Raw genomic sequence first — 6,313 nt, 5'->3', positions numbered from 1 at the left:
ATCTTCTGATCTCTTGAGTACTCATACCAAGAATTTTGATTGTATATCCAAGTGATGTGAAATCATTTACAACTTCCGTCTTTTCTCTATGTATCAAGATGCCAATAAAGTTGAGGATATTTATTTTCCTGTTGAGATGTACTTCATATTGGAGGCTATAGTGTTTGATCTTCTGCAACAAGGGGTTCAAGTCCTTTTCACAGCAAGAAAGGTTGTGTCATCTGTATAACATGGATTGTTTCTGAATATTTCACCTGATGACACATTTTTCTTAACAAATCCCATCTTCTCAAAATTATTTTCTCAACAGACAGACTGACCAAATATGAAAATGGATATAGCCATACTGAATCTTTCATGATTTTAAGCCATGCAGTATTTCCTTGCTCTTTTCACCTAATTACCTCTTGATCTAGTTGTAGGTTTTCCATGATCACAAGTGTTTTGGATTCACATTCTTCCCAATGTCAGAATAATGTATTATGATTTACACAAATGCTTTTGCATAGTAAAAAAAAACCAACACAAAAAACCAGACATTCTTCTGGTATCATCTTTCAACAAAGATCCATCTGACTTCAGCAATGATATCCATGGTACCATGGCCTCTTCTAAATCCAGCCTAAAATTTGGCAGTTCTCTGTTAATATACTGTTCTAACAGTGTTGTGGATTTGTGTGGGGTTTTTTTTGTGTTTGTTTGTTTGGTTTTTGAAGGGCTAAAATATATTTAATTATAAATACAGTAATTAATTCATTTACTAGCATTACATTTATGAAAACCAACATTTTTTAAAAAGGGGTATAAGGAAATTTCTTCAAACAATATCTTGACTAATTCTTCAATATGCAGTTGTAGGTTTTGTTATGTGCAGAACAGACATGCTTCGAATTTCTGTTCCATACACTCTGTAGGTTGTCCTTTGTAGCTATGAATAAGTCACAGACTATATGTATTTAATGCTAAAACTCTCACAAAGGATACTTCTAAAGACCATTGTTCTTGTATAATATTTTTTTATCCTCTAACTCACTGTTTTATTGTATCATAAGAGTATTTAAATGGACCTTTTAAAATCTATTCTCTTTGTCTTGCACAGAACAGAAATAACTGCTGATAAGGATGCAAACCCCCCCAACCCCCGCACACACACTCACCTGTCCACACATTTCTGAGGAGCATAAGACATGACTAATAGAAGACCTGCTATACTCCTTTCCCAAAGAGCAAAGTCTGCATTTAATTTTCCCTCTGTAGTTCTGTAAGTTCAGCCCTGCTTACAGAGCTCGTCTTTGAACACCCCAAGCCCTGGTACTGCTGCTTCTCATTCTTGAGCCCAAGTCTAGGCAAGCAACCAGGGTGGGTCCTGAGTAGGTGATGGTGGCTCCATAATGGGTAGGGCATTTTAATGTGAGATTCACCAACTCATTCCCTTGTTCTAACAGGGTTCTGCTCAGACTATTCATATTCCAGAAATTGCTTTTGATAGAGCAGCAAATATTCTTCACTGTCCAGTACATCCTTGATGCTGGCCTTGGTGATAATGCCACCTACACACTTGAACCCCTGGTCCACTTGCTGCCAAATGAAATTAGTTTCTAAGGTCCCTTAATGGTTAACAACTACAAATAAAGAGTATTTGTTGTCATTTTTCAGACTATCCATTTGCTGTTGGTATTGTCCAATCAGCTTGCTTTCATTGCTTGAGGCCTTGAAGAGGGTACTGTTTAGTTCCAGGGGAAAAGACACATCGATATTACCTTCTCAGTTTGACTGAGGGAGTATTCGCATGTTTAAGAGGGAAAATGGCAACAATATCTTCAAGGTGATCTGCTTAGTAGATTCCTGGTAGCTATGACAACCATTACAGCTGATTTTAACACTGTTTCCTAAGTGTTCTCGTCAGTAAACCTCCACAAGCAATCTGTAAGTGTAGTGGTACCTGATACATATCTTACTTCACTCACAACACTGCAATTAATCCCTGGATTTTCCACATTCTGTTGTAGTATATTTATTGGGAATGGGGAAAAATATTGATCTCTTTCTGCTAGTTGGCCAGGAGATATCTTCCAAATTTCTTGGCACAGACTAATAAGCATATCTACAGTTGAATCTACTTGTCAAAACATGTCATTTGATATCCCAGAAATTCCTTGGGCCTTAATTTTTGCTACTGTCTTCAGTGTAGCTTGAAGTTCTTTCCTCATTATCATTGGCTCTTTTTAATATGCCCCTTCCTGAAATGATTCTGTTTCAACGAATTCTTTCTAATATAATGGCTTTGGCTATTACCAGCATCTTCTTGTGGTGATATTCCAGATCATTTAAAATTTTGCCTATTGCATCCTTCAGCATTTCAACTCAAGGCTTGAATTTATTTTTAAGTTCTTTCTGCTTGATAAATGCTGTGTGAGTTCTTCCCTTTTGATTTTCTGACTCCAGTTCTTTGCACAAACCGTTCTAATAATTTGCTTTGTCTGCTCAAGTGCTCTTTGAATCTTTTGTTCATCTACTTTATTTAAACATTTCTTCCTTTTGTTTGGCCTCTCAATGAGCTAGTGCCTTTTTCAGAGTGTCTCTGACATCTTTCTTGGTCTTTTCTTTCTCCCCTGCCTTTGTAATGAGCTTTTGCTTTCTTCATGGGTGATATTCTTGATGTCATCCCACAACTCAACTGATCTTTTCTTAATGCCTCAAAGATATTCTTAAGATAGTTTTTAAATTCAGATTTTATAGACTAAAGGTTTTCTTAGCTTCTTTTGCATAGGTTTCAGTGGAGATCCCAGGTTAAAACAGGCTAGGATGCTTAAACCAAGTCTCTCCTTAGAGGCTAGGATTTTGAAGCTCTGTCTCACATACTTTAGGCATGTGGCCGGGAGAGACCAGCCTTTGGAGGACGACATCATGCTTGGAAGGATGGAGGGACCATGCAAGAGAGAAAGAACCTGGATGAGATGGATTCACACTAACTGGCACAATGCAGTGGAGATTGGTGTGTTGGAATTAGTGAGACTGGTTCAGGACAAGGCAGGGTTTATAGCTGCTGTAGATAGGGTTGCTATGAGTCGCAGGCAATTCGACAGCACATAACAACAACAACAACAGGATGCAGAGTTAGTCATTCATTTTTGGAATTCCAAGTGTTTAACAATCCTATAACAAATAGAGGAACATGGTTAGATATAGTACTGGATGTAGAGTCCAGATTGTAAGTAATTAAAAATAAAGAGACACAGTTAAAATAGCCAAAAATAATGAGAACATGGGATGTGTGAGTATGAATCTATGAAAACTAGACGTTTTCTAAATGAAATGGGACAAATAAAAATCAACGTGCTAAGCATTGGAGATCTAAGATGGAATTATATTGGCCACTTTAAATCAGAAAATCATACTATCTTTTACACCAAGAATAACAAATTGAAGAATAATTATGTTCCATTTATAGATAAAAGGTAATTTCAAAGGCAGTCATTATCCCAATGAAGCACAGTTATACTGTGACATGCAAGGAGCCACTATGTTTGAGAGATAGTTTGGCATTTTGTTTGTTTAAGGATCACTGTTGAATAAACAGTGGACTTACTTTTTTTTTAATTAAAAGACCATTTCAAGGTCTATTCTGAAGTACAAAGCTGTGAATGATAGGATACTATCCATATGTATACAACTATTATACATATATACGTACCAACAACTAAAGTCACAAATGAGGAAATGGAGGAATTCTACCAAATATTGTTGCTTTATGCAGATGACACAAACTTGTTTGCCAAAACTGAGGAGGACTTGAAGCGTTTACTGCAGTAGGTCCAAGACTGCAGCCTTCCATATGGATTTCATGTCAACATCAAAAAAGCAAAGATCATCACCACCAGGGCAGTAGGCAGTATTATGATACATGGAGAAAAGATTGAGATTGTTAATTATTTCATCTTGCTTGAATCTACAATCAACATTCTTGGCACCAGCAGTCAGGAAATCAAAAGACAATTTACACTGGAAAAAATTGCCATCAGGGACCTCTCCCAAGTGCTAAAGCCAACTTCACTAGTTTAAAGACTAAGATAAACCTGACCTAGGCCTTTAGTCTCAGGAAAGAGGCAAGGAAAGGTCATCTTAGAGCTTTGTGACTACGTATGATCTTCTTATTGTTAAGTGCCATTAAATCAAGTATGATTCATAGTGACTGCATAATCAACAGATTTGAATCGTTTCCTACCCTGCTTCATTCTTGTCATTACAATCCCACTTGAACTCATTGCTTCAGTCTTCCTCTCTTTCACTGACCCTCCACATTTCCAAGCATGATGTCTTTCTCCTAACAACAAGCACAATGTATGTATGAATCTTCATTCTTCAAGACATATCTATTTGTTCTTTTGGTAGGCCATGGTATATTGAGCACTGTTATCCAACATCACGAATAAAAACATCAATTATTTTCCTTCATACTTACCCATTGTCCTTCTTTCAGAAGCATAACAGGTGAATGGAAATCTTAGCTTGACTTAGGCACAATTTACTCTTTAAACTGATATGACTACTCTTCAGTTCTTTGAAGAGGGTTCTAAGAACAGACTTTTCCAATACGCTATGCCTCCTCATCTCCTGACCTCTAGTTTCAAGTGACATCAATGAATTGAAAGAAGATTAAAATCACTGACAAATTCATTCTTTTCTCCATGCATAATGTTGCCTGTTGGCTCAGTGGTGAGTGTTTTTGTTTTCTTAAAGTTGAAACATAATACATATTGAAGATGCAATTCTCACTTTTGTACAAGAAGCATCTAAAAAAATCCTCCTCTCCATTAACAGGCAAAGTTTCATCATAGGCATAATGTAGGATACTGATGAGTTTTCCTCTAATTCCTGATGCTACACTCTCCTTCTTAAAGTTTAGCTTCCTAAATGATTTGTTCAGCATATAGACTGAAAAAATATAGAGAAAGGATACAGCCCTGATACACAGCTTTCCTCACTCTTTTCCCATATTTCATTGCTTCTTGGTCTAAATACAAGTTTTTTATAAGAATAATTAATTGTTCTTGGATCTGCATTCTTCTCAGTGTTAGTCATAGTCTGTAATGGCCCACACAGTCAGATGTATTTGCATAGTGAATAAAGAAAATAGACATTCTTCTGGTATTTTCTAATTTCAGTCAAAATTAATCTGACATCAGCACTGATATCCCATGTACCATGGTCTCTTCTAAATCTGTCTTGAACTTCTGGCAACTCTTTGTCAATGTACTCTTCTAGCTATATTTTGTTACAATCTTAAGCAATATTTTGTGTGCAATTTATATTAATCATATTATGCAATAATTTCCTCGTTCTTTCGGATCACCTTTCTTCAGAATGGCAACAAATATGGATCTCTTCCAGTTAGTTGGCCCGATACTTGTCTTACAAATTTTCTGGCACTGATTAGCACATACAGGGCTGTATATGTTAGTTGTTGTTGTTGTTATGTGCCATCATGGTGCTTGCAACTCATAGTGACCTTATGCACAACAGCTGTTATCTCTGCTCTATCTGGAGCCGATTTCACTGTCTCTGAGACACTTACATTGCTCTAGTGACTGTGTCAATCCATCTCATCCAGTGTCTTCCTCTCCTCCTTGCCCCTCCACCCTTCCAATCATGATGTCCTGCTCAGAGGACTGGTCTCTCCTGGGAAATGCCCAAAGTATAAGGCATAGTTTCAATGTTCTTGCCTCCAGGAAGCAGCTTAATATCAGTTTATCCTGGAAAGAACTGTTTGTTCTTTTGGCAGTTCATAGTATATTCAATATTCTCTTCTCCAACACCACACCTCAAAGGCATCAACTCTTCTATTATCCATAGTAATTACACAACTTTCTGATGCATAGCAAGTAATAGTGAAGACCATGGCCAGGATCAAGAGCACTTTTGTCTCCAGACTGACATTGTGTCTCTTAAGCACTTTGTTATTATATGATACTATCTTAGTTAGGACATGTCTATTGTTATTCCATCAATTTCTGGGGCCTTTATTTTTTTGCCACTGCTTTTCACTGCAACTTGAACTTTTTTTCTCATTATCATTGGTTCTTGATCATATGGTACTTCCAGATATATTTCAGTGTTGATTTATTTTTTATGTAAAGTGACTGTATAGGTTGCCTTCATCTTCTTTTGAAGCTTCCTAGATCATTTGAGATTTTTCTCATAGGATCTCTGACTATTGCAATTTGAGCCTTGAATTTTTTTCCAGTTCTTTCAAATTTAGAAATGTTGAGGGAGTTCTTTCGACAGTCCATTATATATGCATTTTACTTTTTAT

General features: G+C 36.6%; 1 pseudogene; it reads right to left on the bottom strand.

The window, feature by feature from the left end:
* Nucleotides 1-1,458: 1,458 nt before the first annotated feature.
* LOC102844406 lies at nucleotides 1,459-2,102 on the bottom strand (annotated as a pseudogene).
* Between the last annotated feature and the right edge of the window lie 4,211 nt (nucleotides 2,103-6,313).

This window comes from Elephantulus edwardii, unplaced genomic scaffold (genome assembly GCF_000299155.1).
Source record: "Elephantulus edwardii isolate Elephantulus edwardi_28Jun2011 unplaced genomic scaffold, EleEdw1.0 scaffold00018, whole genome shotgun sequence".
Lineage (NCBI taxonomy): Eukaryota > Metazoa > Chordata > Mammalia > Macroscelidea > Macroscelididae > Elephantulus > Elephantulus edwardii.
The sequence above is the reverse complement of the archived record's forward strand: the minus strand, read 5'-3'. Positions and strand labels throughout refer to the sequence as shown.